General features: G+C 40.8%; 1 protein-coding gene across 4 annotated transcripts in view; it reads left to right on the top strand.

Moving 5' to 3' along the window:
* The window catches only part of RFC3 (replication factor C subunit 3), a 250,751-nt gene that overhangs the window by 104,020 nt on the left and 132,217 nt on the right, over nucleotides 1–14,514 (top strand). The window lies entirely within an intron of this gene.

The raw sequence follows: 14,514 nt of genomic DNA, 5'->3' as shown, positions 1-14,514 counted from the left end.
CCCATGTTCAAGTTCTGGTTCTGTTTGTATCATCAACTCTAAGCTCAGGAAAATCTTTAGGTCTCTATGGGTCTCATTTTTTTTGTTTGTTTGTTTTTTTCCTGGAAAGTGAGGGAGTTAAACTAGTCCAGAAATGGAAAAGAGAATGCATGCAGTCTCTGAGTGCAGTTCACTGGGCAGGGGCTAAAGTGAGATGGAAACATGAGTCTGTATTTCAAGGGCAGCTATTCCTCCCAAAATAACTGAACCCAATTGAAATGTGCACTGAATTATACTAAATCCACTACTTTTTTTTTTTTTTAAGCTTGATTTTCAAATATTTTAAAAATGTGAAATCTAGTTATTATATATGTGAGTAACTTATTCAAAATGCTTAAAAATACTGTGAATACCAAATAAAATCTGTCTGCTGGTTAAATTTGCCCTTCAGGCTATCAGTTTAAGTTTGGCAACTGCTGCTGCTGCTGCTAAGTCACTTCAGTTGTGTCCGACTCTGTGTGACCCCATAGACGGCAGCCCACCAGGCTCCCCGTCTCTGGGATTCTCCAGGCAAGAACACTGGAGTGGGTTGCCATTTCCTTCTCCAATGCATGAAAGTGAAAAGTGAAAGTAAAGTCGCTCAGTCGTGTCCGACTCTTTGCGACCCCATGGACTGCAGCCCACCAGGCTCCTCCATCCATGGGATTCTCCAGGCAAGAGTACTGGAGTGGGGTGCCAGTGCCTTCTCCGAAGTTTGGCAACTAGGTAATCTTAAATCTTATCCTGCTGGAAAATAAATAATCCAGGGAAATTAGTCTCTAAAAGCAACTGTCTTTCAGCATGGTTAGCAGTCAAAGTAGGTCTTAAAGAAAAGACTTCCTAGTAATTTGGGGTGAAATTAGGGACCTTTGCTGCCCTGCTCTATGATGGTGACCACATGATGAGTGACCTCATGCATCCAGTTTTCCGTGGAAGAGGCTGGAGTAGGACCTAAGGGATCATTAACACTGTAAGAATCTGATGAAGGAAAGGAGGCAGGAGAACACAGGGGAGAAAAGAAAAGATCATTCCAGTAATATAAAAACCAACTGAAGGCAGGGCTATCAGTCTTATCTCAAGACTGAAATGCCAGAATTAAAAGTTCCAGTAGGGTTCACAATAATTAGCTAAATTCAGAAAGTTAGAGGAAGAGAAGATTTCTTGACTTGAATAAAAGAGATGTTGGGTGGTTGAGTGGGGTGGAGATGCGTGCAAAGCAAAGTTGACTGAATAAGCCCTTTCTACATCAAAAGGTAAAGTTAACATTGAGATTACTCAGTCCTCAGGGTCTGAGCCATCTGAGCAATGCTGTCCTTTGTGAGCCACTGGATGAGCTCTAACTGGGCGGAGAAGGCCACTTTATGACTGCTGACTCATCCTTGTGAGGGAGAAGGTGCTGACTCAGCAAGGACCCAGGCCAAACTCCTGCAAACATGCTCAGTAAACATTTGTCCTGGCTGATGGACCCTGGCCAGGAGACTAGACCAAAGACCAAGACAGGGAAGTGGTGGTTTAGTCTCTAAGTCGTGGCCGACTTGCGATCCCACGGACTCCTCTGTCCATGGAATTCTCCAGGCAAGAATACTGGACTGGGTTGCCATTTCCTTCTCCAGGGGATGTTCTGGACCCAGGATTCGAACCCAGGTCTCTTGCATTGCAGGCAGATTCTTTACCAACTGAGCTACCAGGGAAGTCTAATCCTTCAAGACTCAGCTCTAATCTCAATCATTTTATTCCAGGAAATCCCTCTCTTAACCTCTTAGGCTGCCTTTCTTATAGAATATCTTTTATTTTATTTTATCTTGGTATAGTACTTAAAGTGGATTTTTATTTTTATTTTTTTGTCTACTTTTCTGTCTACCATATTAAACTATGGATTGGTTGAGGTATGACTATCATTCTCATATTTCTTCAATCCAGGAATTTAGCACAGTCTATGTCTAGCTCATGTAAGTAACTTAATAAATATTAGTTGAATGAATTAGTAAATAGAAGTAACTGGGAGAAATACTGTGCATTATAAATGCAGTGAAATTAAAGTTATAAGGCAAATATTTGAGAGAAAATTAAGTTTAGATGAATTTTTTCCTATGATAATTATTTTTTCTCAAAAGTATAGTTAATTTTTTTTTTCAGTTTCATGCTGTTGTGGGTTCTTATTTTGTATTTGTTCAATATAACATTCCTTATTACCATGTTTATTGCCTTTGCCATAACTCAAACTTTCTAAGCCTTCTTATTTATGCTTCCTAAGCATCTGAATGCAGAGTTCCAAAGAATAGCAAGAAGAGATAAGAAAGCCTTCCTCAACGATCAATGCAAAGAAATAGAGGAAAACAACAGAATGGGAAAGACTAGAGATCTCTTCAAGAAAATTAGAGATACCAAGGGAACATTTCATGCAAAGATGGGCTCGATAAAGGACAGAAATGGTATGGACCTAACAGAAGCAGAATATATTAAGAAGAGGTGGCAAGAATACACAGAAGAACTGCACAAAAAAGATCTTCACGACACAGATAATCACGATGGTGTGATCACTCACCTAGAGCCAGACATCCTGGAATGTGAAGTCAAGTGGGCCTTAGAAAGCATCACTACGAACAAAGCTAGTAGAGGTGATGCAATTCCAGTTGAGCTATTTCAAGTCCTGGAAGATGATGCTGTCGAAGTGCTGCACTCAATATGCCAGCAAATTTGGAAAACTCAGCAGTGGCCACAGGACTGGAAAAGGTCAGTTTTCTTTCCAGTCCCAAAGAAAGGCAATGCCAAAGAATGCTCAAACTACCGCACAATTGCACTCATCTCACATGCTAGTAAAGTAATGCTCAAAATTCTCCAAGCCAGGCTTCAGCAATACATGAACCATGAACTTCCAGATGTTCAAGCTGGTTTTAGAAAAGGCAGAGGAACCAGAGATCAAATTGCCAACATCTGCTGGATCATGGAAAAATGAAGAAATTTCCAGAAAAACATCTACTTCTGCTTTATTGACTATGCCAAAGCCTTTGTGTGGATCACAACAAACCGTGGAAAATTCTTCAAGAGATGGGAATACCAGACCACCTGACCTGCCTCTTGAGAAACCTATATGCAGATCAGGAAGCAACAGTTAGAACTGGACATGGAACAACAGACTGGTTCCAAATAGGAAAAGGAGTACATCAAGGCTGTATATTGTCACCCTGCTTAATTAACTTATATGCAGAGTACATCATTAGAAATGCTGGGCTGGAAGAAGCACAAGCTGGAATCAAGATTGCCAGGAGAAATATCAATAACCTCAGATATGCAGATGACACCACCCTTATGGCAGAAAGTGAAGAGGAACTAAAAAGCCTCTTGATGAAAGTGAAAGTGGAGAGTGAAAAAGTTGGCTTAAAGCTCAACATTCAGAAAACTAAGATCATGGCATCTGGTCCCATCACTTCATGGGAAATAGATGGGGAAACAGTGGAAACAGTGTCAGACTTTATTTTTCTGGGCTCCAAAATCACTGCAGATGGTGACTGCAGCCATGAAATTAAAAGACGCTTACTCCTTGGAAGGAAAGTTATGACCAACCTAGATAGCATATTCAAAAGCAGAGACATTACTTTGCCAACAAAGGTCTGTCTAGTCAAGGCTATGGTTTTTCCAGTGGTCATGTATGGATGTGAGAGTTGGACTGTGAAGAAGGCTGAGCCCCGAAGAATTGATGCTTTTGAACTGTGGTGTTGGAGAAGACTCTTGAGAGTCCCTTGGACTGCAAGGAGATCCAACCAGTCCATTCTGAAGGAGATCAGCCCTGGGACTTCTTTGGAAGGACTGATGCTAAAGCTGAAACTCCAGTATTTTGGCCGCCTCATGCGAAGAGTTGACTCATTGGAAAAGACTCTGATGCTGGGAGGGATTGGGGGCAGGAGGAGAAGGGGACGACAGAGGATGAGATGGCTGGATGGCATCACTGACTCAATGGACATGAGTCTGAGTGAACTCCGGGAGTTGGTGATGGACAGGGAAGCCTGGCGTGCTGCAATTCATGGGGTTGCAAAGAGTCAGACAGGACTGAGTGCCTGAACTGAACTGAACTGCACTGAACTGAATGACCATCTATGGGAACGTTTTAGTCAACAATGAATGTACACCTGACAGTTCACATAAATTGGCCACCTTCAAATCTCATGTTGCTCTAACAATTACCACAGAGGGAGTGGAGGTAATTAACTCAGCTCTGAACTGTTACATGGCAACCAGTGACAGCAGCAGCTCATACTGCCACCAGTGTTCGGGGACCAAAGAGTGGAGTAGATAGAATCATTCTTTCACACATAGATTTGGAACTAACTAGAGAGAGCCTCCACTGTAAATTTTAAAAATACAAGATTAATTATTCAAGATTTCAAGTGAATTAAATTTATTCTGACCGCAAGATTCTATGACTATTTGAGAAACTGATAAATACAAAAAATAAAAGAATGAAGGCAAAATTATGTAGATGATTGTTTTTGTTATTTGTAACTGAATAGCAAACTATCCCCCAAACATAGTAGCTTAAAGCCTTTATCTTATTATCTCTATAGTTATATAAAATGATTGGGCCTAACTGAATTAGTCTCTTGCTCCTAAGCTGCAGTTATATGGGGTTAGATAACTGGTTATCTCTTGTCTTTCTTGATAATAGACATACTAAAGGTGTAAAGTGATATCTCATTGTGATTTTGATTTGTGTTTCTCTAATGTGGTGAGAAGGAAAAGGCAATCCACTCCAGTATTCTTGCCTGGAAAATCCCATGGACAGAGGAGCCTGGCGGGCTACAGTCCATGAGGTTGCGAAGTGTCAGACTTGACTGATTGTGCGTGCACACACACACACACAAATGATTAGTGATATTGAAAACCTTTTTCTGTACCTTTGTATTTCCTCTTCAGAGAAACTCTATTCAGGTTCTTTGACTTATTTTAATTAGGTTAATTGGGTTTTTCTTTTTTGCTATTGAGTTGTGTGAGTTCCTTGTATCAGTTAATGACATAATTTATTAATTTAATAATAATGGCTGAATGTTTGTTAATTTTGTTTACCTTTCTAAAAAATAGGTTTGAGTTTAATTGAATTTGTTTCTATTGTTTTTCTGGTATTTATTTATTTTCTGCTCTGTTTTTTGTTATATCCTTGCTTCTAATTTTGAGCTCAGTTTGTTTTCTAATACCTTACATTGTACAGTTAGGTTTCTTATTTGAGATCATTCTGTTTTCCTAATGTCAGTAGGCATTTGCCACTATAAATTTTTTTCTTAGTACTGCCTTTGCTGCATCCCATAAATTTTGGTACATTGTATTTCCATATTCATTTTCCTCAATATTCAAAAAAATTTTTCTCTTTTGATTTCTTCTTTGGCCCATTGATGGTTTAGAAGCATGTTGTTTAATATCTACATATTTGGGAATTTTCCAGTTTTCTTGTAATTGATTTATAGTTTTATATCATTGTGGTTGGCAAAGATACTTGATATGATTTCAGTCTTCTTATATTTCTTAAGACATTTTTTGGTAGCCTAACATATATATTTACCTTTACCAGTGTGCCGTATATTTTTTTTATTCAGTTCAGTTCAGTAGCTCAGTCACGTCTGACTCTTTGCAACCCCATGAACCGCAGCACGCCAGGCCTCCCTGTCCATCACCAACTCCTGGAATTTACCCAAACTCATGTCCATTGAGTCGGTGATGCCATCCAAACATCTCATACTCTGTTGTCCCCTTCTCCTCCTGCCCTCAATCTTTCCCAGCATCAGGGTCTTTTCAAATGAGTCAGCTCTTCACATGAGGTGGCCAAAGTATTGGAGTTGCAGCTTCAACATCAGTCCTTCAAACCAGGACTGATCTCCTTTGGGATGGACTGTTTGGATCTCCTTGCAGTCCAAGGGACTCTCAAGAGTCTTCTCCGACACCACAGTTCAAAAGCATCAGTTCTTCTGTGGTCAGCTTTCTTTATAGTCCAACTCTCACATCCGTACATGACTACTGGAAAAACCATAGCCTTGACTAGATGGACCTTTGTAGCAAAGTAATGTCTCTGCTTTTTAATATGCTATCTAGGTTGGTCATAACTTTCCTTCCAAGGAGTAAGCATCTTCTAATTTCATGGCTGCAATCACCATCTGCAGTGATCTTGGAGCCCAATAAAGTAAAGTCAGCCACTGTTTCCCCATCTATTTCCCATGAAGTGATGGGACCAGATGCCATGATCTTAGTTTTCTGAATGTTGAGCTTTAAGCCAACTTTTTCACTCTCCTCTTTCACTTTCATCAAGAGGCTTTTTAGTTCCTCTTCCCTTTTTGCCATAAGGGTGGTGTCATCTGCATATCTGAGGTTATTGTATTTCTCCTGGCAATCTTGATTCCAGCTTGTGCTTCATCCAGCCCAGCGTTTCTCATGATGTACTCTGTGTATAAGTTAAATAAGTAGGGTGACAATATACAGCCTTGACGTACTCCTTTTCCTATTTGGAACCCAGTCTGTTGTTCCATGTCCAGTTCTAACTGTTGCTTCCTGACCTGCATACAGGTTTGTCAATATTTTTATGTTATTATGTTGTTTCATTTCAGCTTGAGGAACTCCCTTTCACATTTTTTTTTTTTTTTTTTTTTTGGTAAAGCTGAGCTAGTGGTGATTAATTCCTTCAGCTTTTCTTTGGAAAACCGTTTCTTCTTCAGTTCTGAAGGACACATTTTCCAGATAGAGTATTCTTGGTTGGCAGATTTTTTTTCCTTCCAGTACTTTAAATACATCATCTTACTCCCTTTTGGCCTGCAAAGTTTCTACTGAAAACTCTGCTGATAGTCTAATGGGGGTTTCCTTGTACATAACCAGCTTTTCTCTTGCTGCTTTTAAGACTCTCCTTGTCTTCAACACTTGACACTTTAATTATAGCGCATCTCAGTGTGGGTCTCTTTAGGAGTCATCTTGTTAGGTACTTTTTGGATCTGGTGTCTGTTTCTTGCCTTAGGTTAGGGAAGTTTCAGCCATTATTTCTATGAATAAGCTTTCTTTCTGTCTTCTCCTTTTAAGATCTATATAATGTGTACATTTTTCTGCTTAATGGTGTCCCATGAGTCCCTAAAGATATCTTCGTTCTTTTTTCTTTTTGTTCCTCTAATTGGTTGAATTCCACAGTCCTGTCTTTGAGTTTACTGATCCTTTCTGCTGCTTGATCTAGTCTGTTCTTGAACCTCTCTATTGAATTTTTCAGCTCAATTGTTGTACTCTTTAGCTCTATGATTTCTGTTTAATACTTAAAAAAATATTTTTAAAATACTTTCTCTTTGTTGAAATTCTAACTTTGTTCATTCATTGCTCTTCTGACCTTGCTAAGCATCTTTGTGAGTGTTATTTTGAACTCTCTATTGGATAAATAACTTAGCTCCATTTTCCTTTACTCTCTGCATCAGTTTTTATTCATTAGATAAAGCAGTCACCTTTTTAAGTCTTGACAAACTCGTCTTATGTAGTAGGTGATCCTTGTCAAAAACCCAGCCCCAGCTTCTGGTTGCCCCTCAAACCTTTACATTCCACCATCTTTTTCTTAGTGGTTCTCAGTAGTTGAGGCTGTGCCAAGATTCATCAGTGTTCCAAAAGTGAACATCACAGTCAGCACCTAGATGCAGGCTGGTTAGAAGCTAAACCCTTAGAAGCAGCTGGGAAAGTGTGTAATTAAAACCCCTCACAGGGAGACGCTAGGATATGAATGTTTTGCCTGTTCTCTCTGTACTTTACACAGGTGAATATCTGTGGGAGTTGCTTCCATTCCTGTTTAAAAGCTGCTTCTTTGTTTGCTATGATCTTGTGAGATTCATGAATATAAATCCTCTTGGCTATATAGCTTGGTGATTTAGGGGCCCATCTCCCAGGTGGCAGCCATAAGAGTTTGGGCACTAGATGTGAGCACAGTCTCATTCCAAGTAGATACTGGTGACTTGATTTTAATGTTTGAGCTAGGGATAGAAGGTAGGTAAAGTGCCCATTGGTTCTTTTGGGCACAAAAATGCATGCTAGTCAGAAATTGGATATTCAGGCAGCAGCTTGTAACATATGCAGTCAGACCCCTTTTTGGAGAAGAAAGACTGGGAGTGGGTATTTTTGCCTGGTCCCTCTGCACTGAGCCCAGGGAGGATAGCCGTAATGAGTGTTTGCACACCCATTAAGAACTGCTTCTCTGATGCAAATTGTATATAAGGGATGAATATCCAAAATATAAAAAGGACTCTTACAACTCAGTAACACAAAAACAAACAAATTTTAAATAAGTTTTTTTTTTTTTTTAATAAAAGCTGGGTAGAGGAACTGAGTAGATATGTTTCCAAAGAAGGCATGCATGTCATTAATAAGTACATGAAAAGATGCTCCACATCAGAGAAATGCAAATAAAACCTCATGAGTTACCACCTCATAGCTGTTAGGGATGTCTGTTATCAAAACGATAAAAGGTAAGTGTTGACAAGGATTCAGAGAAAAGGGAACTCTTGTACACTGTTGATGGGAAAGTAAATTGATGCAGCCACTGTGGAAAACAGTTAATCAGGAAATTCAAAATAGAACTACCATATGATCTGGCAGTTTCAGTCTTTTGGGTATGTATTTGAAGGGAACACAAGCACTATCTTGAAACGATATCTATACCTCTATTTTCACTGCAGCATTATTTATAATAGCCAAGACATGGAAGCAACCTACATGCCCATGATAGATGAATAAAGAAGATGTGAGAGAGAGAGAGAGAGATATTTATATTTATATGTGTATATATATGATTTACTATAAAAGATATATATGTTTATATGTATATATGATATACTATAAAAGATATATATATATATATATATATATATATAAAATACATGTGATAAAAGAAGAAAATCCTGCCATTTGCAGCAACATAGATGGACCTTAAAGATATTATGCTAAGTTAAATAAGTCAGACACAGAAAGACAAATTCATACAATCTCACTTATATGTGGAATCCAGAAAACCAAGCTCATACACACACAGAGTAGATTGGAGGTTGCTAGAGCTGGGGGTGGGGCTTCCCTGGTGGCTCAGACGGTAAAGCGTCTGCTTACAATGAGGGAGACCCAGGTTCGATCCTTGGGTTGGGAAGATCCCCTGGAGAAGGAAATGGCAACCCACTCCAGTATTCTTGCCTGGAAAACCCCATGGATGGAGAAGCCTGGTAGGCTATAGTCCATGGGGTCGCAAAGTTGGACATGACTGAGCAACTTCACTTCACTTCAGAGCTGGAGGTGGGTAAAATGAGTGAAGGTAGGTGAAATGGGTAAAAGTGGTTGAAAGATATAAACTTTATGTAAGATAAAATAAGTCCTGGGGATGTAAGGTACAGAATGGTGACTATAGTTAATGATACTATATCATGTATTAAAAGTTGCTGAAAGTAAATGTTTCAGCAAAAAATTATAACTGTGAGATGATGGATATTAACTAAACTTACTGTAATCATTTCTCAATATATACATATATCGAGTCATCATGGTATACACAAAAACCAATACAGTGTTATATGTCAATTATGCCACAGTAAAAGTAGCAGGGGAAAGAACTGCTCTTTGCTGTAGTTTTGTGATACATGTGAATGCAAGCCCTATTGTCTTTCAGAACGTGATGTTTTGGGATCCCACCCCTCAGTGGGAGTCTTAAAAGTTTGGATGCTAGATGTGTGGTCCAGATTCTTTGTTCTTCAACAAGAAGTTGGAAGTTGGGGGTTCCATCCCAATTGTATGGCCTCGTGCCAGGGCTGGTGGGGTTTATGGTGAGATTGTGTCTCAGAGTTCCCACCCGTTTTGATGGTGTGAGCATTTTCTTATTTGCTTAATGTGTAGGAGTCACCAAGTCATTTCTGAATTTCTCTCAAAGGGACTTTCTGCTTGTATAGCTGTACATTCAGGTGTCCATGGCAGGAGGGAGGTTCAGGAGACTTCTTTATTGCCATCTTGGTCCACATTGGGATGAATCCCAATCTTGATCGAAAGTGAACATTCCAGGGAAGGTATAGCAGGTATAGGGAAGGTAAATGGGAAGTTTGTTCGGTATCACATCAGTAATATTTGAAAATAGTCCTGGTTCCATCTTCCACTAGCTAAATCTATTGTTTGATGGGGGAGGATAAGAAGGAGGAGATGAGGGGATGCATTTTGCAGGATAAATAAGAAATAACCCATACCTGACATAAAAATCTTGGGTTCAAATCTAGACTCTCAGCAACTAACTGTATCATCTTTTTCAAGTTACTTTATTTCTCTAAGTTTCTGGCTCTTCATTATTAAAGCCATGATAATAGCTGCCATAATAGGTGCCACAGGTACCTGCCTGTGGCAATTTTTTTAAAGGACCAAAACTTCTTTGACACTCTTCCTAAGAAAAGATGGGATCTACATGCCTTACTCTTGAATCTGAGCGGGTTTGCAATTCCTTCAACCAGTTGAGTGTGGCAGAGTCAGTGCTGTGTGGTTCCTGAGGGTAGATCATAAAAGGTCTTGCAGTTTCTACCTGGTACTCTTGGAACACTCGCTCTCTGATGTCTTTCGCAGGTACACTACCTGTTAGAACCCAGGTGTCGTGCTCTGAGAAGCACACATCACCTGAGAAGTTGTGCAGAGGTTGTACCAGTCAACAGTCCTAGCCAAACCCAGCATTTTAAGTCGTAGCTCGGGTGCCAGACATGTCTGTGAAGTTTTTGGTTGATATCAGTTCCTGTTTGACTCACCCCTAGACATTTTGAAAAACAGTTACCCCTGCTATATCTCTGCTGTATCAATTTCCAAGTCAGTATTCATGTGTGTCATAAAGTGGTTGTTGTTTGATGGTGGTAAGTTTGGAATAGTTTGTTGTGAAGCAGTAGATAACCAGAACACTACACTGCAGGGATGTGAGGGTTGAATGACACAGCGTCTAGAACTATCAGGCATACAGTTGCATTAAATAAATACTGACTTTAAGGCACATGAGGGACATCTGGATAGCTGTTTCAATTGTGTAATAGTAGTATTACTAGTTGTAGTAGTATTAGCAATACCCACTAACATTTTCGAGTACATCTGATGTGCCCAATACTGTCCTAAGTGCTTTACCTGCAGTAACACACAGTCCTCAAGTAACTCCACAGTGAAGGTACTCTTAGTGTTGCCATTTCACTGAGGAGAACACTGAGGCCCATATAGACGTTAAATCTCTTGTATAATTCACACAGCCAGCACGTCAGTTGGACCAGGTTTCAAACCCAGGCAGTCTGACTGCAGGGCCCCTGCTTTTAGCCACACTGTCCTGTGAAGAAGTGTGAGCTGGGCTGGAGATGGGGACGTGGGGGCTACTGACCCCAAAGCCTCGAGAGTGGATTTTCTCAAGAATGGATATAGGGTGATAAGAGAGAGAAATGTGGGCCCTGAGAAATCCAACTAGCAAAGAGAATGGCTTAGAAGATGGAGCAAGAGTGCTCACCAGTGGGAAGGGTGTGTGGCAGGAGTGTAAGGAGGGAGCAGCCTTGGAAAGGCTGGAAAACAAACCTGTCCCTGTCCCAAGGGGCCCAGTCTTCAGGGTCAGGGAGGAGGTGAAGTACCCCACTCAGGAGTCTGACTGTGAACACTGAAGGTGTAGACCTCAGTATTACTATATCTAAACCCATAGCTGAAACATGAAAACTTTGCTGGTGTATCTGATTAACATCTCATGGAACAAAAGACTGGTTCCAAATAGGAAAAGGAGTACGTCAAGGCTGTATATTGTCACCCTGCTTATTTAACTTATATGCAGAGTACATCATAAGAAACGCTGGGCTGGAAGAAGCACAAACTGGAATCAAGATTGCTGGGAGAAATATCAGTAACCTCAGATATGCAGATGACACCACCCTTATGGCAGAAGGTGAAGAGGAACTCAAAAGCCTCTTGATGAAAGTGAAAGTGGAGAGTGAAAAAGTTGGCCTAAAGCTCAACATTCAGAAAATGAAGATCATAGCATCCGGTCCCATCACTTCATGGGAAATAGATGGGGAAACAGTGGAAACAGTGTCAGACTTTATTTTTCTGGGCTCCAAAATCACTGCAGATGGTGACCGCAGCCAAAGACTCTTACTCCTTGGAAGGAAAGTTATGACCAACCTAGATAGCATATTCAAAAGCAGAGACATTACTTTGCCAACAAAGATTCGTCTAGTCAAGGCTATGGTTTTTCCTGTGGTCATCTATGGATGTGACAGTTGGACTGTGAAGAAGGCTGAGTGCCGAAGAATTGATGCTTTTGAATTGTGGTGTTGGAGAAGACTCTTGAGAGTCCCTTGGACTGCAAGGAGATCCAACCAGTCCATTCTGAAGGAGATCAGCCCTGGGATTTCTTTGGAAGGAATGATGCTAAAGCTGAAACTCCAGTACTTTAGCCACCTCAAGCGAAGAGTTGACTCACTGGAAAAGACTCTGATGCTGGGAGGGATTGGGGGCAGGAGGAGAAGGGGACGACAGAGGATGAGATGGCTGGATGGCATCACTGACTCGATGGACGCGAGTCTGAGTGAACTTCGGGATTTGGTGATGGACTGGGAGGCCTGGCGTGCTACGATTTGTGGGGTTGCAAAGAGTCGGACACGACTGAGTGACTGATCTGATCTGATCTTCTCATTGAAGACCAAGATTCTTTCTCCTGGGAGAGCCCTCAAGTTTATTTGCAACAGCCAAAGGTCTAATTGTTTCTATAAATTGTAACACCCTAACGCTGGAGACATGCCAGACACAGAAAAGCCAGTTTGCTTACCCCTTCTTCCCTCTGCAGTGATGACCTTGGGAAAGCTCCCTCTAGAGATACAGTGAGCTGTGCTGAGAAGTTGACCTCAGGAGCCTCCCCCTTACTTCCTGACACACAGTCTACTCCAGGATTAGTTATACAAACTGGGTCACGTGGTTGGAAATAGAAGAATGATACGTATTTTCATCTTATATGTATAATCTTTTTATGTATGTTATTAAGGGTTGTGTCCATGACTTGAGTCCTTTAGTTATAAAAGAAAGCGTTGGAACAGTGACATTGAGCTACAAGTGGAGGTGGCGTTCTGAAGGGACTTCTGGCCCAGGAAGGGAGGGAACTTGCCACCCATTCCGTGCCAGACAGAGTTTATCAGGAAAGGACTTCTTGTGAGAATTCTGGGTGTGGGAATACCAGAGGTTAGAGGTGGGCAGGATCTAATTTTAAAACAGAAAATTCATTTTTAAATGAAAGTAGTCCTAACCATTGCTTTTCTTTTTGAATACACAGTCTAGTGGGATCATTCATTTTAAACATTTTCTTTGAGGTCAACGACCTGGCAATGCAATGGTCTCAGACCTTTCCCCTAGGGCTATTCTTTCTCCCCACACACTTTCCTCTCAAAAACTGTAAATTCTTAGGCTTTTCTGTCTCCCTGACAGCTCATTAGCTATCACAGGAAGATAGATTTTCATCTGCAGTCTGCCAGGGCAGAGAAAATGTTTATTAATAGATTTCTCCTCAGGACATAAGCTCTAATTGGCTCTCAGATTTGTTGCTTTAGCTCTCATATTCAACAGCCTGAATGAAGGCTGCCCTCAAGTGTTTTAAAGGCCCTAGTTTTGGGAGTGGTTTGGTTGAAGGATGTTGTACAGTTAGTTAGACTTGAGTTTTCACCCTTGCACAGAATTTTTTTTTTTTTTCCCATCTGGACCTCTGGTTCCTCATCAGCAAGACAAGACAATAAATATGTACCCCACCAGACCCTTGTAAGAATTCAACATAAAGATGTAAATTAAGGATCCAGCACTTTGCCTGACAAACTCAATTCCTAAATTCCTGTTATCTGCCACTGTCCATTCTCACGTTCTCTTTCTTCCTCAACCTTCCTTCTCTTATTTCTTTCTTCCTGACATTAAAAGGACCAATTTCTGATTGTTCCTTCTTGAAACAAATGAGCTATTCATGGAGAAGTAGGACAGTCCTATGGGAGAGAATACAAAGGAGCATCAGCCATCCCGTCTCATGACTCTCCTACAGTGGCCCCAGCTAACTCAGTCCCTGGACAGATGACATAGCGAGATTTTGTGAATTAGCATGTCCCCTAGCTGTCGTCCTGAAGGGGGTACCTCACTGGTGTCCCATTCCTGTGATACACAGTTCTTTTGCTGTTGAAGCAAACTTGATGATTCCTGTCTGCCTTTTGACTTCAGAGTAGCTGAGTGGATTTGGATGCTTTCCTCTCTGTGGTCATCTTCCTGGACACCCTGGGGAGACCTACTCACCCTGGGAAAGGCTGTGATAGGTTCTCCCTGTGGCTCTTTAGTGTGTCTTCATGTGGCTGGCCACTGAGACACAGAATCAAGAGGCAGGTTGCCATCATTTCTTTTTCATTGTCTAATGAATCAAGAGTAGGCATGTTGGCTCAGATTCAGTAGGATTCCCACATGGGGAGATACAGCTCCCATATGTACCGAACAATGAAAACTCATTGT

This window comes from Bos mutus, chromosome 12 (genome assembly GCF_027580195.1).
Source record: "Bos mutus isolate GX-2022 chromosome 12, NWIPB_WYAK_1.1, whole genome shotgun sequence".
Taxonomy (NCBI): domain Eukaryota; kingdom Metazoa; phylum Chordata; class Mammalia; order Artiodactyla; family Bovidae; genus Bos; species Bos mutus.
This window is presented reverse-complemented; position numbering and strand designations above follow the sequence as displayed.